Here is a 21,163-nt window from a genome sequence, read left to right as displayed (position 1 = left end):
CCATTGAAAGCTTTCACACCAGCAGCCCATGCCGTTCACATTACAAGGCTGTTCATATTTTTGCTTTCACACCTTGTGGCCGATTGTCTCCTTGTGTTCACATTTCATGGACGGCTAGCTACCCAAGAAGTTCATTAAAACTTCCAGTCTATTTAGCTTTTCTAAGCATCAACTTAATTAAGCTTCCCAAACACCAAGGCCGAATTTATTGATGCAACTCAGCTCCCAAAACACTCAAATAAGTTCCAGCTAAACTAAGGCATGTAGACGCTGCCCTTTGACGTCTTCCACGCACAAGAAAGCTTCTTGGAAATTTCTTGAAGAATTTTGGAATTTTCAACATATTCAAAAGCTGAAATTAAGTGACAATTTAGCTAGCTTTGTGACTATTCGGCTAGGTTAAGATCAGTACTATAAATATGTAACTCTTTTCTTTGTTTTAGAACTTTTGTCAACTTCAATGTTATCTAAGTGTTTTTGTGAGAATTTATTCTCTCAATTTCGTCCAAAGACTCAACTGACTTATCTACTTGTTAGTTGATGCGACCATAGCTCGGGAAATTACTACCGAATCTATTGAACTACCATGAGGACCTATAACTCTATCACGAGCTAAGAAATTTCAAGAAGTGTTAGCAAGCTATGTGGATTGAGCTTAGAGAGAGCACGAAGCCGAATCCAATAGCCATGCATGGAACAGCTCTATTGGCGTCACTTGCAATTTATTGCAAGTTGAACTTGAATTTTAATAAACTCATCTAATTTCAATAAATAAGTTGCTGGACTTTATTCAACTCATCTTAGTTTATTTTAATTACTAGAGTTTTTGTTGAACTTCATTTAATAAGTGTTGCTCTTAATTAATCTAGTTACTAGGATTATTTATTGATGCATGGTTTAAGTTTAATTAATTATGCTTCTATTAATTTAACTAGTTGCTGGAATAATTGTTACATAGGTTTTAGCCCATTTATCTAAGTTAAGTTTTAATGAGTGCATGTTCAATAAGTGCTTAAATGTGTTTAATAAGTTCAATTTAATGTGTTTAAATACAGGTAACTCTTTAGCTCATAACTGTTACAATTCAAGGCTGCTACACATTCAATAAAGTGGCTTTTCAAGTCATTTTCGATTACAAGCAAGGGAGCTGTTACAAATAAGGTTTTATACATCATTTAAGGAGCTTTAAGGAGCATTATACCATCCTTTTATTTCAGCAGCAACCTCTTCATCTACCAGCCGTTTTTGCTACTTCAAAAATTAACTCAAAGCATTCAAAATGCCTTTAAGGAGCTGGTGTCTATTCAGCTAGCCAAAGGACAATTCAAGAGTCATTTTTCAAGAATTTATGGTCATTCATTCAGCTGAATTGCAGAGAATTCAAGAGTGGAGTTATTTGGTTCAAGAATGTCAAAAGACTTGAACTTTATTTTAGTTTTTAATTAGCACATTAAGATGAATTCTTGTGACTATTCGTCTAGCCTATTCTAGCACTATAAATAGGAGAAATCTGCCTTTGTAAAAGGACTTTTTTTGATGAATTTGATAATATCTTATTACTCTGTGAGTGTTGAACTCCCATTGTTCTCCAAAGACTGAGTTGGCTTATCAAGCAACTCTTGTGGCCTCAATTCTGTTTATTTTTTGAACTTATCACTTGCATCCATGTGTGGCCTTCACCATACCGAGGTTTCTATCTTTGTAGATAGCAGGTCGAGGTTTACTATCAAATAATCCTTACCATTTTTTCCATCACCCTTTTCAACCTTAATGCTTTTTAAGTTTCGGGTCAACACGAATCTATTGTGCTAGTTCACTCTTAAGCTTTAGCCTACCATCTATTATTGTTTATTTAACCTTTTTGCAACCTTTCCTTTTAACTTACCCTTCAACTATCTTAAGCCTATTTTTTTTTTAAATTGTCAATCTTACCTAATTTAAACGATCGGGCAACAACACGACTCGTGACATCCATATCCAAGTTAGTATCATTAGTGGCATCAACCTGAATTTTTCCCAACTTATCACTCTATTTGAGTGTGGTGTTCACCATCCTACATACCATTGGTTCTTACCTTTTTAGGTAATGGGTCAAGGTCGATATCACCATCAACTATCCCTCTGAAGATATTATAAGTTTTGGGTCAGCACTCCTATTTAGTGTTGGTTCACTCTTGCATCTTAAGATTCACTTTCCGTCCATCCACAAGTATCCACCTAACCGAACAAGCTATCATCTATACTTTTATTTCTTGTTAGCTGAACCTAAAACTATCCAAACTCAACCATTTCGAATCCATATTTGTTCCTAAACCGCAATCTAAGCCTAATTGAATCCAAGCTTCTCAAGTCGAACAACACTTCTTCGTTAGACGATCGGGCATTTAAACGACTCAACTCACTGACACGTGGCAAGATGGTATCATTTGGTATCAGAGTTGCTTAAAACGAGAAGTACGAACGTTCGAAGACATCCCATAATAGGGTTGTAAAAAAATTCAAAAAATAAAAAATAAAAAATAAAAAATATATATATTTAGTATTATTTTGTGTATTATGTATTGCAGTTCTATATATTGAAAAAAAATCAAAATTATTTAAAAAAAGAGAAGAAAGTGATTAAAAGTTTGTTTTCAGTATTTGTAATCCCGATCAACAAAATTCTGCTTCTATTTCCCTTGCTACCCTACATGATGCGAGCTTGGCCAAGGAGCTAGTAGCCAAACCCTTGGAGCTGCCATTGGGACTAATCACCTGAGCTCAAGCAAAGAGGCTCCAAGAGACTATTTCAAGCTACATATATCGAGCTTGGAAAGAAGGAGTGTTTGATCAATAAGTGACCAACTCAACAAGCTCATTTTGCAACGTTCTTCAAGCTGACTTAGTTCGTTTCAGCTTAAAGGAGCTCAATTAGACACAAAGCTAGCTCATTGAGCTGATTTCAATTTATTTTACTTAATGCATTTATGTTGCTAGAATAAATTTAATTAGTTGTGTTAGTTAATTAGTTAAATTTGAGCTCAAATAATGAATTAATTTAACATGTCTTAAATCTGGACATTTTTAATTCAATGTATTAAATATGCCTTATATTAATACATAATTTTAATGTGTCTAGTTTAGAACATCATTTTAATGTGTCTAGTTTAGGGACAAATTTATTAGTTGCTGCAAATTAATTTGTCTTAGCCGAATTCATGGTGTCCTCACTCAATTAATTTGCTGCCAGTTAATTTGTCTAGAAACATGCATGGGATGACATGGAATGGGCAGCTAACAAGTGCACCTCTTTGTGGACACCAAGGGCAAAAGGTGGTGTTGTTTTCTCTCCTCAAGGATGGCTGTCCAACTCCCCCAAGCAGCATCTCTTGTGTTCACATTTGTTGAAAGTTCTATTCACACCTGTGGATGATTAGATCTATGTTTTCACACTTAAAGGGCTATTGCAGTGCTAAACAATGCTCACTAAAACTAAGCCTTTTTAGCTCAACCATGAAACACATTTAAGGAGCATTCAAGCTGATTTTAATAAACTTGGCCGAACATGGACAACACCATTTAGCTTTCCCAACAACTCCATCAATGATCAACAGAACAATCATCATCTAGAAGGTGTCCATTTATGTTTTTCAAGCTAGGAAGATTCTAGGGACGTCCAAGAAGCTATAAGGAAACTTCCAGCCCCTTTCTAGCCTAATTTAGCCGTCCATTCAACATCCCATATAGCCATTCGACTACCTATTGTTTAGGCTATAAATATGAGTTGTTTTTCTCTTGTAAAAGGGTAATGAACATTTTATTAACTTTAAGATATATTGTAAGTGTGTTCAACTCTCAGCTTTCTCCAAAGACTGATCTGACTTATCAAGAAACCCTTGTGGCGTCAATCCGTCTTTGTTTCCTAACTTATCACTTTGTCCCAAAGTGTGGCGTTCACTATACTGAAGGTTCCTATCTCGCATAGATAGAGGGTCTCAGTCATTATCCTAATCATCTATCTTCCAATTCCATTCTTTTCTTTCCTAAGTGTTCTTATAAGTTTTGGGTTAACACACAACTATTGTGTTGGTTCATACTTGAACCCTAGTCGAACCATATTCCTATTTTTTCGCAGCCAATTTTAATCCATTTCCATTGAACCTTTCTTATTCATTTTCAAGCCTATTTTGCAAACCGTTTTAATCTTACTCAATTTAATGGTCGAGCAAACTTTAAGACTCAATTCTTAACCTAGGCGAGTACGTATCATTTGGTATTAAAGCTGGTTAAATCGAGGTAAGAATCAACGTTTTGATATTCTCAAGATTGCAAGTAGCAAAAAAATAAAAATAAAAAAAGGAAAAGTATATATATTGAAGTGTAAAAATTCAGAAATAGTTTTAAAAAAATTTACAAAAGTATAAAAAAAGGGTGAAGTTCATATACAAATAAATTTCCTGCCCGAAAAATAATTTCATTCCTTACTCATACCAAACAGCCACACTTAAAGCCTTCAATTTGTTTGTTAGCCTACCTATTGTCCCAACATTAATCTCAATGATGAGTCGAGTCGTATTTACTTTGCCTGATCATCTACGAGAAAGTATGGTTCAATTAGATGGATATCTAACAAAATCAATGAAATAGGCTCAACTAGGATTGAAAGTTCAAAAATAAAATGGCCAATTGGACAGGGAAAATATTTGGTTATTAAATAAGTGGTAAAAGTTGATTATGTTTTGGGTATGGTAAAAGGATGGAAAGAAACAATTCAAGAAGCAAGCAAGAACCAACACTAATTAGTGTTGACCGAATACTTCTGTGCTTTTGAAAAGGTTTGTAAATTCGGTCAAAACCTTGATCCACTATCAAGAAAGATAGGAACCTCTGTATAGGGTTTGAACACCACACTTGCGAAAGTGATAAGTTCAAGAAAGGCAAAGAACGGTTTGACGCCACTAACTTTGTAAATAAGCCAACAAGTCTTTAAACGAAATCGAAGAAAAGTATTTCTCACCAAATGAGTAGAGTTTCATTAAAATGTCCAAACATCCTTCAAAAATGACTGGTTACACATATTTATAAGTATAGAAAAACTACCTGAATAGTCACATTTTAATGTGCTAATTAAAACTGAAATTAAACTCAAGTCTCTTGGCATTCTTGTAACAATTAAATCCATCCTTGAATTCACTTTAATTCAACTGAATAAATATCCTCGATTGCTTGAAAAATGTCTCTTGAGATGTTCTTTGGCTAGCTAAAAAGACACCAACTACTTAATGGTGTTTTGAATGCTTATTTTAATATTTGAAAGAACAAAATCAGCTGGTAGGTGAAGAGGTTGCTGTCGAATTTAAAAGGGTGTTAAAATGCTCCTTAAAACTCCTTAATTGATGTATGAAACCTCCCTTGTAACAGCTCATTCCTTCGTAACCAAAAAAACACTTGAAAAGTCACTTCTATTAAGTTGTAACAGCCTTGAAATGTAACGGTTGTGAGATGAAGGGACACCTGCAATAAACACATTAAAATGAACTTTATTAAACACGATTAATCACTAATTAAACTCAATCACATTAAGTACTTGACTTCAATAAATGAACTAGAAACAAACGCATCAATTAATGCAGCAACTAGTTTAATTAAAAGAAACAAAATTAAATAAACTTGAAATCATGCTTCAATAAATTATCCTAGTAACTAGACTAATTAAAAAAGCATCTTATTAACTGAAGTTCAATAAAAACTGAAATAAATAATATAAGATGAGTTGAATTAAAACCAGCAACTCATTTATTAAACTTAATATGAGTTTATTAAAATTTAAATTCTACTTGCAATAAATTGCAAGTAATGCCTATGGGGTCCATCCATGCATGATTAATGGGTTCAACTTCTTGTTCTTCCCAAACTCATTCCACATAGCTTGCCAATGTGTCTTTAAATTTCTTAGCTCGTAACCTAGTAATAGGCCTTTATGGCAATGCAATGGATTCGGTAGAGACATCCCGAGCTAAGGTCGTATCATTCGCCCTCTTGAAAGTGACTTGTCCTCAAATCGGAACCTGCATCAAAAGGAGACAAATCAGCAACATTAAAGTTTGCACTAACGTTATATTCACCTGGTAAGTCAAGTCAATATGAATTTTCATTGATCCGTTCAATAACTTGGAATGGACCATCTCCTAGTGGTAACAACTTAGATCGTCGTTAAGCTAGAAACTGTTCTTTCCTAATATGAATCTAGACCTAATCACCGGGTTCAAAGATAACCCATTTTCTTCCTTTGTTCGCCCTGTGAATGTAACTCTCAGTTCGGGCTTCAATATTAGCTCGCACTTTTTGATGGACCTCATTGATGTATTCAACCTTTTTCTTGGCATCTACATACACAAAATGATTGCTAGGAAATGGAAATAAATCAAGGGGAGTTAATGGATTAAAGCCATAAACTACTTCAAAGGGAGAAAACTTAGTAGCAGTATGGACAGAGCGATTATAAGTAAATTCATTGTGAGGTAACATTCTTCCCACGACTTTAGATTTTTATGGACGATGGAATTCAACAAAGTAGTCAATACTCAATTTACCACCTCCGTTTGTCCATCCGTTCGAGGATGACAAGTGGTCAAAAATAATAGCTTTGTTCTGAGCTTTCCCCACAATGATCTCCAAAAGTGGCTCAAAAACTTTGCATCGTGATCGGAAACGATCGTTCTTGGAATTCCATGTAAATGAACAACTTCCCTAAAGAAGAGATTAGCTACATGAATAGCATCATTAGTCTTGGCACATGCAATAAAATGAGACAATTTCGAAAATCTATCAACTACCATATATATAGAGTCTTTGCCTATTTTTGTTTTTTGATAATCCAAGGACAAAGTCCATGGATACATCCGTCTAAGGGAATTCAGGTATGGGTAGCAGCATATACAAACCATGAGGTTAAATTTTTGACTTACCTCGTTTGCAAGTCACACAACGCTCACATACATGTACAACATCTCTTCGCATTCGCAGCCAATAAAAATGTTCTTGTAGAGTTGATAGTGTCTTTCTTATACCAAAGTGTCCCATGAGGCCTCCACTATGCACCTCTTGCATAAGCAATTCTCGAATGGAGCGTTGTGGTATGCATAACTTGCCTTCCTTAAAAAGGAAGCCCTCATACCTATAAAATTTCTCAAAAGATTCATTCTCACAAGCAACAAAGATATTACCAAAGTCATTATCATTAACATACAATTCTTTCAAATAAGAAAACCCAAGTAGCTTAGAATCAAGATAAGACAATAAAGTGTACCTCCTTGATAGGGTATCAGCCACTACGTTTTCTTTACCTTTCTTATACTTGATGACATATGGAAAGGATTCAAGATATTCAATCCACTTTTCATGATGCTTGTTTAACTTATGTTGACCCTTAATGTGCTTTAAGGCTTCACGATTGGAATGAATCACGAACTCATTCGGCCACAAGTAATGATGCCCGTCTCGGGAGATCAAATTAAGGCATACATTTCCTTATTATACACGGGATAATTGAGAATAGCCCCATTTATTTTCTCACTAAAATATGCCACCGGTCTTCCATCTTGGGTTAGCACAGCTCAAATTCCTACATCTGAAGCATGACATTCGATTTAAAAGGTTTTAGCAAACCAAGAAGTGCTAATAAAGGTGATTGGACAGGGCATTGTTTAATTTTATTAAATGAATTTTCTTGCTCATTTGTTCAATAAAATGCTAAATGTTTCTTAATAAAAGCTGTCAATGGCGCAACAATTGTATTAAAGTGAGGCACGAAACATCGATAAAAACTAGCCAACCCATGAAAGCTTCAGACTTGGCTAATGCTAGTTGAGTGCGGCCATTCTTGGATCGCTTTAACTTTCTCTTGATCAACTTCCAACCCTTCAGACCTCACCACAAAACCTAAGAACACAACTTTGTTAGTACAAAACGAACACTTTTTAAGGTTTGCATAGAGTACCTTCTGTCGCAACGTTTCTAACACCTATGGCAAATGTTGAATATGCTCTTCCAATGACTTGCTGTATATCAAGATATCATCAAAATAAACTACACAAAATTTTCCAATATAAGCACGTAACACATGGTTCATTAATCGATAAAAGTACTAGGTGCGTTCGTAAGACCAAATGGCATTACCAACCATTCGTACAAACCATTTTGGTCTTGAAGGAAGTCTTCCACTATTCATCGCCTTTTTGCATACAGATTTGATGGTGGCCACTTCTAAGATCGATCTTCGTGAATATCTTGGCACCACCTAACTCATCGAGCATATCATCGATGCGAGGAATTGGATGTCTATATTTGACGGTGATCTTGTTGATAGCACGGCATTCAACGCACATTCGTCATAAACCATCCTTTTTAGCCACAAGTAGAACTGACACCACATTCGTCATAAACCATCGTTCAGCAACTTGTTTTTGTAATTCCTTGGTTTCTTCCAAGTTAATTCGATAAGCAGACCGATTAGGAAGTGCGGCTCCAGTTACTAGATCGATTTAGTGCTCGATGCCTCAAATTAGAGGCAATCAACTTGGGATTTCTTTTGGGAAAATGTCCTCGAATTCCTATAAAAGAGGCAACGTAGAAGAAGGTAGATCGTAAGGTAACTCGTTAGTGTTTAACAAAATTTCTTTGTACATAAGTACAAATATAGGTTGCCTCAAAGTTAAAGCTCTCCAAACATCACTCGCTCTCGCAAACACACTTATTTTACCATTTTTTTCTTCTTCATTTTTTTCTTTTCTTGCTTCCTCTTCACTCTCTTTTGAAATTTTACCTCTAGCTCTCTCATTTTCTAGCATTTGTCCCACAGATGTTTTGAGTTTGAGTTGGAGGGTATACTTGCTTCGGGGTTAATGGTGTAAGTGTCACATTCTTACCATAATGCTTGAAGGTATATCTATTAGTATAGCCATCATGAGCCACTCTCCGATTGAACTGCCATGGTCGTCCTAATAGCAAATGGCCGCGTACATTGGCATCAAATCGCATAGAACTTCATCAAAATATTTTCCAATGTTGAAGGAAACTAGGACTTGTTTCATGACTTTGAGATCACCACCATCGTTGAGCCATTGAAGCTTGTACAGGTTCAGATGTTTGGTGGCCGGCAGTCCTAATTTTTCCACTATGAGAGTACTTGCCACATTCGTGCAACTTCCACCATCTGTGAGAATGCTACAAATTTTCCCTTGGATTTGGCATCTCGAATGGAAAATATTCTCTCATTTTTGCTCGTTGTCCACTTCTTGTAGACTTAGACTTCGTTTGACTACAAGCATTGTAACAGCTCGATTTTGACCCTAGTCAGAATAGTGCTTTTGAGACCACGAATTCAAGTTAGAAAGATATTTTAATATTAATTTTCGTGTATATGGTAAGTGAATTGACATGTGTGAAAGTCTCCTAGGGAAATTTAACTATTTGTGTGCTTAATTTGCAAAAATGACCAAATCGCGTAATAAGTAAAAGCTATGTGCTAGATGTTAAAAGTGCTTATTTGACTTGGCTTTATAATTGGAAGGTCCTTATGTGGTTATTATGCCATTTACTTAGTTAATGGACATATATGGCCTTATTTCAAAAGTATTTTATGTGTTTAATTAAAGGGTAAAATGGGTATTTGTTTAATAAGTTTTAGTTAAATAAAACAATGCATAAAATAAAGCCATTATTCATGTTTCATAGCCGAAAATAGCAAAGAAAATAAAAGAAGAAGAACACCTAGGGTTTGACCATTGTATTCTTTGATTGAGGTATATTTTTGCTTCAATTTTTGATAATTTTTACGTTTTTATGATCGTTGCTAAATGTGCTATAAAGCCTATGCCTCAATTTCTGATTTTGTTGATGATTTGAAAATGTTTCATGGATGAATTTATGAGTTTTGTGTTGCTAAATGGTGAAATATGAAAGTTTGATGTTGAGTTTACATGCTTTGTCTTTGAATTTTAGTTGGATTCGAGTAAATTGAGATAATTTGTGAAAATGTTATTTTGAAGGACTAAAATGTGAAATAAATGAAATGTGTGGACTTTTTTGAGAGCCATGAAAATTCAGTTAAGCTTGTGTACAAAGAAATTATGTGTATTTTGTGATTTTGTGAAATAGGGACTAAAGTGTCGATATGTAAAAATTGAGGGCTATTTTGTAAAATACGCTAAATATGTGTTTATGGATTGAATTGAATTATTTTGTGAATAAAAGGGTTAATTTTGAATACATTTAGATCAAGAAAGGAGGAATTCAGACTTAGATTGAGGAAAGTCGAAGGTTATCGAGTAGAGAGTCCGAGTCGACAAATTCTGAGTACGAGGTAAGTTAGTACTTAAAATATGATGTTAAGTAAGTTTTGATGTATTTATTATACATAGGTTGTATATAATTGAATTGGATAATATGGTGATGGAACGAAAGTTTCGGCACTAAGTGTGCGATTTAAACTACTTTGGCACTAAGTGTGCAATTTAACTAGCTTCGGCTACTTGAGGCACTAAGTGTGCGATACCGACTTAGTCTCTGTTATTTTAGATGGCACTAAGTGTGTGGAAATATTTAGCTTTAGCTAACCTTATAGCACTAAGTGTGCTAATGTGTAAAATACAAATAACTTATAGAAAGTCTTATAATATTCAACATGAGGTAAGTACAAAAGTGAATAAGTACGGGAAGCTTCAGGTATGTATAATGCCTAAGTGGTAGATGATGTTATGTATATGAATCTCATTGAGTTGATATAGTTATATGGATTAAAATTGTGCAAATATTCATAGGTTATCATTTTACGTTCATATACTATGAATGTTTTGAGTACGAGCTTACTAAGCTTTGAAAGCTTTCTCTGTGTGATTACTATCTATTTTACAGTTATCGTAGCTACTAAAGGATCAGGGATAGTCCAGGACTGTCACCACACTATCGATATTATTTTGGTACTTTTGAAAATGTAAATATTTGAAGTATGGCATGTATGGGCTAGTAGTTGTGAAGTATGTTTTGTGATGTATATAGTTCGCCATGAGATTTGGCTAATTTGTGTTTGAACTCATATTTGAGAAAGGCTTATGATATGTGATGTTAATTTGCGACTATGGCATGAATGATGTATGTTTTAGCACAAAGAATGGTTGATTGGGTTGTACATGTATGTTTGTTTCCTTGTTATAGGTTGACCCATAATGGGTGGCAAGTTGCCTTAAACCAAGCCTGCATTGTGCCACACGGTCAGGGGACACGGGCGTGCCTTGTGGTCGTGTAAGAAAAGCAGTATTCTCTTAAAAATTACACAGCCTTGACACACAAGCGTGTCATATGGCCGTGGGCTAAAGTTAGTAGCTAGCTAAGTATCACACGGCCATAGCACACGGGCGTGCCTATTGCCCGTGGGTGAAAGTCAGTATGGTCACCCTATTTTGCCACAACTAGTTCACATGGGTGTGTTTAAGGCCCGTGTGAGACACATGGCCTGAACACACAGGTCTGTGACCTCAATAGAATTGAAAATTTTTCTAAGTTTTGAAATTTACGAGTTTGTTTGGTTTAGTCCCAACCTCTTCTTAATGCAGGTTTATGGTCTCATTGACCTAAGTAAGGGACTTTATGCTTATGTTTGACTTTTGATTGTAAAGTGATTTCGAAATGTTCCAATATGTCCGGTAATGCCCCGTAACCCTAGTGCGTCGATGGATACGGGTTAGGGGTGTTACAAACTCACCTTTAACTGGGTGTTCCAAATCCTCTTTTTTTTCAGAATTCAATTCGGGCTCATCTTTCTCTTGATCCTCTGTTTTAATTTCACCATCAGCACGTAACACCATGGTGCTCTGGTTTGGGCACTGACTTGCAATATGTCCTCTTCTGAGACATTTGAAGCATTTAATATCTCTAGAATGGTTTGATAAACTCTCGATAACTTTGCCTTTGCTTGATTTGGCCAAAGGCTTATTTCTCTTAGGCAACACCGTGGACTCCTTCGCTCAGTTTGATGGAAAGCTTCTGCTAATGCCTTGTTCTCATCTTGAAGGATTTTTAATGGAGTAGCCTCGGGTAGCACCCTTACGCTTCATTTTTTTTCCACTTTGATGGCCATGTGTACCATATGCACCACCTTGATGTAATGTTGAAGTTCGACGACATTAGCCATGTCATGGTTAAGACTAGCTAGAAAACGAGCCATAGTCGCTTTGCGGTGTAACACCCCAAACCCGGCCCAGACGTTACGGCTGAATTCAGCATGCCACATGGAGAATGTTACTATAGAAGTTATGCTTTATCCAAAAATCTTTCTTAGGATTTGAAGAATGTTTTGTTATAAGTTAAAGTGAATGGAAGCTATGCACGAGGTAGGAAGCCAGAAAAGAGGAGGTGAGTCTATTGGACTGCTTAAGTACCAAGCTCTTCATGGATCCAATCCTAGACATGCACACATCCATTGCCACACTTTAAACCTATTACTTGTCCACGTATAAATAATTAAGTTTAAAACTATTTAAAATATTCATTTCCTTTGAAAACGTTTACATTGCGGAAGCTTTGCTCGGTTATCATGATATTTTGAAAATAAGAAACTTTTATAAAACGCGCCTTAAAACTAACTAATTTAATAACCCAAAATAAGTAAAATAATAAAAAGAGCAGCTTATTACAACTTAAACCAGAAACAAAATACTCAAAATAATAATTGCAAAACCTAAAAAGAAACCAGAATTTAATCTTCGTGGCCACTCTAAATCCTGCCCAGCTCCAAGTCCACCAACTAGGGCTCACCTGCAAGGATGGAAGAGAAAGGGGTGAGTTTGGAAAACTCAGTGTGTAAGGAAAACCCATCCAAAGCCCAAGTCAGCTCAAGCCCATTGGGCCTAAGCTCATTCAGATAACAGTAGGCATTGGGTCGAAGCCCTTTTCAGAATACAGTAAACTGGGCCTTAGCCCCTTTTCAGATAACAGTATGGCCAATAGGCCCATTCTAGGACAGAACACACATATCCGTGTATGCAAGCCCAACCCAGCCTATAACCAACCGCTACACTCCACCCATACCAGCCCTACACTCTATGTGGGGAATAGCTCAACCCACCCAAATTTACACTCCACAGCTTGCAAAGATAGTCGCTCAAATATCGATAAGTTGAGGCAAAGCCTCCAGTACGTGGTCAAGCCACTTTCAGTACTTCCTCCATCAATAATCCAGTCCCATGCATCAGATAATGATAATAACATGGCATGCAGTAAATAGTAACAGTCAAACATGCACTTCTGTCATAATTAACCCTAGGGGTAAAATGGTCATTTTGCACCTAGGGGTATAATGGTAATTTTCCATACTTAGGGGTATTCTAGTAATTTATCTATTTTAGGGTTTTCATGCATATTTCCACCATTCACGTACTAATAGAAACACTTACCGGGTGCTCTTACCGAATTGGGCCCGTTGGTCCATTATCCCAATTTTGGCCCTTAAAGCCCAAAAATATCGAAGGCATAGAAATCATGCATTCTGCAGTCTAAACATTGTAGTATACCAAAACGTTAATCGATTTAACTCACGAGCATTCGCACACTCGCAAGTCCACAAAATACCGATTTTCGGCTTTTCGGCATTTCGGCTTTCGCCGATCTAGACTATGAAAAGGTGTTAGTTACACACCTTTTTGGACGATATGCTGACGAGATCCACACAGACGAACTGCCTACAATCAGATTACTAACACGTTAATCTAACTATCAAAAACGAACTACGTAATAACCCCCTTACCATATCGGCCAAAAGCACTTTAGGCACTAGCTATCCTACCTTTGCCGAAATTAGCGACTAGGTTTAGATCCAGTCGTTCCACTTGTCCAAGCCTTCGATCAGTAGCCTCTAGATCACACTATTATCACAATAAAACAGTTGTCACAACCCTTAAAGCCACAGAGCCCAAATCGATAGCCTCCCTAAACCTTTAGGGACTTCGGCTTTTTCTAACTTGAAAGAAATAAGACTAGATCTGAAGTAATGAGCACTTACCACTTATTCCTCTTTGATTACTACGCAGATATGATGTATATCTATCCTCTAAATGATGGCAGAACCCGAATCCAAGAGATCTAAAGTTTCGGCTATAAGCCACTAAGTCTTAGGGTATTTCGGCTTTTTAAGTGGTGAAGAAGATGACGATTCGAGGCTATAACCTTGGAATAATGCTGCCGACCGGTACCAAGGGTTTAGAGAAGATGAATGTTGGTCAAGAGGAACAAAAATTCCGAAGGATTTTGGCTTTGGAGAAATCAACACCAGTAGTGAGTTTCGAGATTTGGCTTTTATGGCAATCAGCTATGGAGGTTTTGTGGAGGATGGGATCGACAGAGAAGGTGAGTAGGGTGATCAGAAGGTTTCGGCTAAAGGAAGAAGTATAAGGGAAGAAAGAAAATGAAGAGGAAGAGAGGGAGAAAATTCGGCATCAAGAAGAGGAACTTGCGTTTTTGGCTTTTGTGAGAACTCAGAATGAATGAATGAAAACTTTCAGGTGGCTAACCCTAATCCTCCAAGACAGAAAAAGAAAAGAACCTAACCCTAATATCAACTAAAGCAATCGGCCCAACCTCCCTAAGGCCCTTGCCGAAACTCTCTTGAGTAATCATGTGCCCAGCACATGTCCAAAATTAAAAAGTAACTACATGCCTACCTTGCGACTCGAACCTTGGACCTTCAATTCCTTCCCATGCGCCATTTTTTTAGGAATCTAGTTGTAACACCCCGTACCCGAGTCCGTTACCGGAGTCGAACACAAGGTGCACACAAACTTGACTTAATCATTTTCACAGTCCATTTAAAAATTTCCAGACAAGCTGGTTACTGCATCACTGTCGCTTTAAAAATCATATCTTGAGTTTCAAAGCTCGAAAATCAGTTTCGTAATTTTTCCCTGAAATTAGACTGACATTTCCATCTACATATTTTTTTCTATAATTTTTGATTGGGCCAATTAGTACAGTTTATTAGTTAAAGTATCCCATGTGACAAGGGTCGACTACACTGACCTTCACGCGTTACAACTCGAATATCTATCTGTACAGGGCTTCAATACTGATACCGTTTGTTTCTATAGAAACTAGACTCAAATAGGAATCTATACATATATGGCATGACTCCTAATTATCCCTGGTTAATTTACAATGAATTTCCAAAGTCGGAACAGGGGGTCCAGAAACCGTTCTGGCCCTGTCTCACAAACACCTAAATATCTCTTAACATACAACTCATATGACCGTTTCGTTTCTTCCATATGAAATTAGATTCATCAAGGTTCATTTACATAATTTATTCCCTAATTTATTCCATTCCTGATATTTTTAGTGATTTTTCACATCCACACCACTGCTGCTGACAGCATCTGCCTTTAAGATAGACTTTACCTATTTCATAATTTCCATGATTCAATTGGCCCTTTTTGCATACATAGCACAAAGTGTGATCATGATTAACCATTCCAATGGCTAATCGTTTCAAAACAATTCCATACCTCATAATGATCAACATACAAACGATTATAGTACTATGCTAAAACGATATAAGCCATTTTCGCATGGCTATCTAAGTTTACACAAAACCGAAAGGTACATGACCTACAACAAAAGGGTAGTCCTATACATGCCATTTCAAAGTTCAACCAAAATTTGTACCAAAAGGGGCTTTGATAGTGTGGATGACTTCGACTTCAATGATCCCGAATCCGATAGCTAACGAGCAAAATCTATAAAACAAAGAGCCAAAGCAACGGGGTAAGCATTTTAATGCTTAGTAAGTCTCAAGTAATGAAATCAGCTTTGACTAAAGTATTACATACACATAGCTAAATGAATCACTTTAGTAATACACATTCTCATAATCATATACACACACAAGGTATCAACCTATCTAAGAGCCGAAAGTTCGTTAGTCGATCGAACGAACACTATTTCAAACGAATCGACTTTTCCGATGCACATGTAAACATACCTTATCATATGGGTTTTTTCGAGCGTATTAATTGAATTTATTACCGCACCAAAATGCTCACCTTCAAACCGAGCTTCTTCGGAATTTAGCCGGATATAACCACAAGCACAATTGCCTTCGGGTCTTAACCCGGATTTGGTATCTTGCACAAATGCCTTCGGGTCTTAGCCCGGATATGACAACTCGCACGAATGCCTTCGGGTCTTAGCCCGGATATAATCACTAGCATAAATGCCTTCGGGACTTAGCCCGGATATATTCACTAGCATAAATGCCTTTGGGACTTAGCCCGGGTATCATTCAAATGCTCATGTATACATATATCAATAATCACGACACATCCATATTTCATTTTCGTTACTAAGGCTCAAACACAAAATATTTATCAAACCTTTCCAATTTCGGCTCAATAGCCACACACAAAGAGCATGATTTCAATTAACTTTATAACTTAGTCCCTACGCACATTTGGCTGTCCGCCATAATATGACAAATCATTTCAATATAATTCAAGTAGGGTCATTACTCGAAGACTTACTTCGGACGTGGTCGAGCGATTTCGACGGCTACTTGACTACCTTTTCCTTCCCTTTATCGGATTTAGCTCCCCTTTACTATTGAGCTTAATTTAACAAATAAATTGATTTAATCATTTGAGCATCGAAAGAGGAATTCAAGGTACTTAGCCAATATATATACTCATTAGGCATCAAAGTCACATATGTACGAAATCATGAATCAAACTCAACACATTAGTTAATATTCCTCTTAGCCGAATTTTCTAAGCCAAGAATAGGCATCAATATGCTTGCCTCTAACCGAATGCATGCACACCAATTCCCCTCATGTCGCCGAATATGCATGTCCATGTTGAGGCCAATTATACACTTAATACCACACAAAACAAAGATACATTTTACTAACTAACGCATTCCATATTGTAACTCAATACGCATCAATCATTTACTTCATAACCAAACACCATCATATGTAATTATATGCCTTGAGATAGTATATATGTCATACCAATACATCATGTGCAAACATATATATATATACATGCAAGAGCGAATCATAAGGCTGATTATGACTATCTCATATATCTTCATTATGGCGAATGCTCCTTCTACACCATTTACCTTCACAAAGCATGAATTTCATCATCCAACTTACAAGCTTACAATGTCATGAAGTTTAACCTCATAGTATCTATCAAACTCTCACTCAAAATTGCTAAAAGAATATTCAATAATTATTAATCCACCATCACATGCACCATTGCAAAGCTTCACTTTTAGCATGCAAATGATATCAACACAATCTCACCTTTGCGAATATCATCTCCATGACATAGTAAGGATTTGAACCATGGCTAGTTAGAACTCAAGCTAACTACTAAAATATACATGAATCTCATGGCAAAACATCAAACTTACCTTAATAGTGACCTAGGATAGCCGAATGCTTCACTCCCTTCTTCCCTTTTTCCTTCAATTTTCGGCCAAAAGATGTTCAAGGATGAACACACACATTTCTTTTTCTTCTTTGTATTTTCTTCCTAGTTTTGGCTCAAAGAAAGGATGAACAAATTTTTTTTTCTTTCTTTTCCTTCAACTCACGGCAATGGGGGGGATTACACCTTCTCTCCCTTTTTTTTTTTCAATTCTTTATTCCTCACCTTAGTTTAATTTTTCCTCCCATATTGCACCAACAAAACATGTCTATGACATGTTTTGCCCATCCTCCCTTGTCATGGCCGGCCATCACTTATAAAAGGGGGGTATTTGACATGCAAGACCATTGTTTTGCATGCATGCTTTAATTAGTCATCACACATTTCTCTATCCTACTTTCAAAGTTCACTACTAGGTCCTTTTTAGTGAAATTCACATTTATGACCCTAAATCAAATCATCAAAAATGTCACACACAAATTAACACATATCATAGGCATCAAAATGAATATTAAAATATTTTATGCCTCGGTTTTGTGGTCCCGAAACCACTTCCCGACTAGGGTCAATTTTGGGCTGTCACAACTCTCCCCCACTTAAGAAATTTTCATCCCCGAAAATCTTACCGGTAAATAGGTTCGGGTAACGCTCTTTCATAGAGTTCTCGGTTTCCCAAGTAGCTTCTTCCATCCCGTGTTTGAGCCATGACACTTTTACTAACGGAACCCTTTTGTTTCGCAACTCCTTCACTTCACGAGCTAGGATACGAATCGGTTATTCTTCATAACTCATATCGGCTTGAATTTTAACCTCTGATGGACTAATTACGTGCGACGGATCAGATCTATAGCGTCGAAGCATCGAAACATGAAAGACATCGTGAATCCTTTCAAGTTTAGGGGCAAAATCAAACGATACGCAATCGGACCGACTCGTTCGGATATCTCATATGGCTCGATGAACCTCGGACTCAATTTGCCCTTACGCCCAAATCGAGTATCTTTTCCAAGGTGAAACTTTAAGAAACACTTTATCTCCCACGATACTCAATGTCTTTTCGTTTCAGATCCGCGTCGACTTACTTCGACGATCGGAGGCTATCTTGATTTTCACGGATTACTTTTACTTTCTGTCAAAGATCTTTAATCAAATCAACTCCGAAAATTTTACTTTCACCGAGCTCGGTCCAAAACAATGGTGTACGGCATTTACGACCGTACAAAGCCTCGTAAGGTGCCATCTTAATACTTGATTGAAAACTATTGTTGTAAGCAAATTCAATCAAAGGTAAATACTGCTTCCCATGAACCACCGAACTCGAGGATGCAACATCTCAACATATCCTCAAGTATCCGAATTATCCGCCGGATTGACCATCGGTTTGGGGTGAAAAGCGGTGCTAAATGCAACTTGGTGCCCAAGGCTTCTTGCAATTTCTTCCAAAATCGCGAGGTGAATCTAGGATCTCTATCCGATACAATAGAAATAGGTATCCGTGTAATCTCACAACTGAGAAACATACAATTCAGCAAGTTTATCCAATGAAGAGTCCGTGACGTGGGATAAAGTGAGCCGACTTAGTCGATCTATCAACAACAACCCAAATCGCATCCTTTTACTTGTCGATAATGGCGGTCCGGACACAAAGTCCATTGTGACTCGATCCCATTTCCACTGGGGTATCGTAATCGGCTGAAGTAATCCTGAAGGCACTTGATGTTCCGCTTTCACTTGTTAACAAATTAAACATCTCGAAACAAAGTCGGAGATGTCTCGTTTCATACCATGCCACCAAAACCGACGTTTGAAATCGTTGTACATCTTCGTACTTCCCGGGTGGATTGCCATTCGGCTACAATGGGCTTCGTTCAGAATTATCGAAATAAGTTCTGAATTTCTTGGAATACACAACCGATTTCTGAACCTCAAACAATCGTCATCATCAACTTGAAACTCTGATTCCACATTCGGAACACATTCAGCCCGTCTTGCAACCAACTTATCGTCGACTTTCTAAGCTTCGCGAATTTGATGAATCAATGATGGTTTGCCCTTTAATTCGGCTACTAACACATTGTCGGGTATAATAGACAAGTGTACATTCATCGCTCGTAAAGCAAACAGTGATTTTCGGCTTAAGGCGTCTACAACCACATTAGCCTTTCCCGGGTGATAATCAATGACAAGCTCATAATCTTTTAACAACTCGAGCCAACGTCTTTGTCGCAGATTTAAGTCTCTTTGAGTCATCAAATATTTGAGACTTTGGTGATCCGAATACACATGGAACTTCTCACCAAATAAGTAATGTCGCCATATCTTTAAGGTGAATACGATGGCGGCCAATTTGAGATCATGGGTCGGATAATTTTTCTCAAGTGGCTTTAATTGTCTCGACGCATAGGCCACAACTCGACCTTCTTGCATCAATACGCAACCCAACCCAAGTAGGGAGGCGTCACTATAGATGACAAACTCTTTGCTAGATTCGGGCGCACTAATCTTGGAGCTTCATCAAATGAGTTTTCAATTGATCGAAACTTTTCGACACTTTTCCGTCCATTCGAACTTGACATCTTTACGAAGCGGTTTACACATGGGTGTGGCTATCATCGAGAATCCTTTTACAAACCGTCGGTAGTAACCTAAGTCCCAAAAGCTCGAACCTCGTAATATTTCTCGGAGGCTTCCAGCTAAGTATGGCTGAAATTTTACTCGGTCGACTCGAATACCCGATCTGAGATACCACATGACCCAAGAAGCTAACCTCTCTTAACCGAACTCACACTTGCCGAACTTAGCATATAACTGCTTATCCCGCAAAATTTGCAACACTAATCTCAGGTGCTCCGCATGTTCGGTCTCATCTCTTGAATAGACCAAGATGTCGTCAATGAACACAACCACGAACCGATCCAAATACGGTCTGAAGATCCGATTCATCAAATCCATAAATACCGCAGGGGCATTAGTGAGCCCAAACGGCATCACTAAGAACTCGTAGTGACCATATCTTGTTCTGAAGCCAGTTTTGGGTATGTCCGAATCTCGGATTCGCAACTGATAATAGCCCGATCTCAAATCTATTTTTGAGAACACTGAGGCTCCCTTCAGTTGATCGAACAAATCATCAATACGTGGTAACAGATATTTTTTCTTTATTGTCACTTTGTTAAGCTGACGATAGTCGATGCACAACCTCATGGTTCCGTCCTTCTTTTTCACAAACAACACTGGTGCACCCCAAGGTGAAAAACTCGGGCGAGCAAAACCTCTATCCACCAACTCTTGCAACTGAGCTTTCAACTCCTTTAATTCCGTTGGTGCCATAAGATACGGAGCTATCAAAATCGGTGTGGTCCCAGGTACAAGCTCAATACCAAACTCTATCTCCCGAACAGGTGGCAAACCCGGTAATTTTTCAGGAAAAACATCTGGGTATTCACAAACCACCGGCACAGATTCGGGTTTTATTTCTAACTCCTTATCATCAAGTACATACGCAAGGTATGCTTCGCACCCTTTTCTTACATATTTCTGGGCCAACATTGATGATATTACAGCTGGCAACCCCTTCAAGTCCGTAGATGATATTACCCGGATCATTTCGTTATTTGCGCACCTCAAATCAATAGTCTTGCTTTTGCAATTCACAACCACATCATGCACGGTCAACCAATCCAAACCAAGAATAACATCAAATT

This window comes from Gossypium arboreum, chromosome 2 (assembly GCF_025698485.1).
Source record: "Gossypium arboreum isolate Shixiya-1 chromosome 2, ASM2569848v2, whole genome shotgun sequence".
NCBI classification, from domain to species: domain Eukaryota; kingdom Viridiplantae; phylum Streptophyta; class Magnoliopsida; order Malvales; family Malvaceae; genus Gossypium; species Gossypium arboreum.
Note: the sequence above shows the minus strand (reverse complement) of the source record.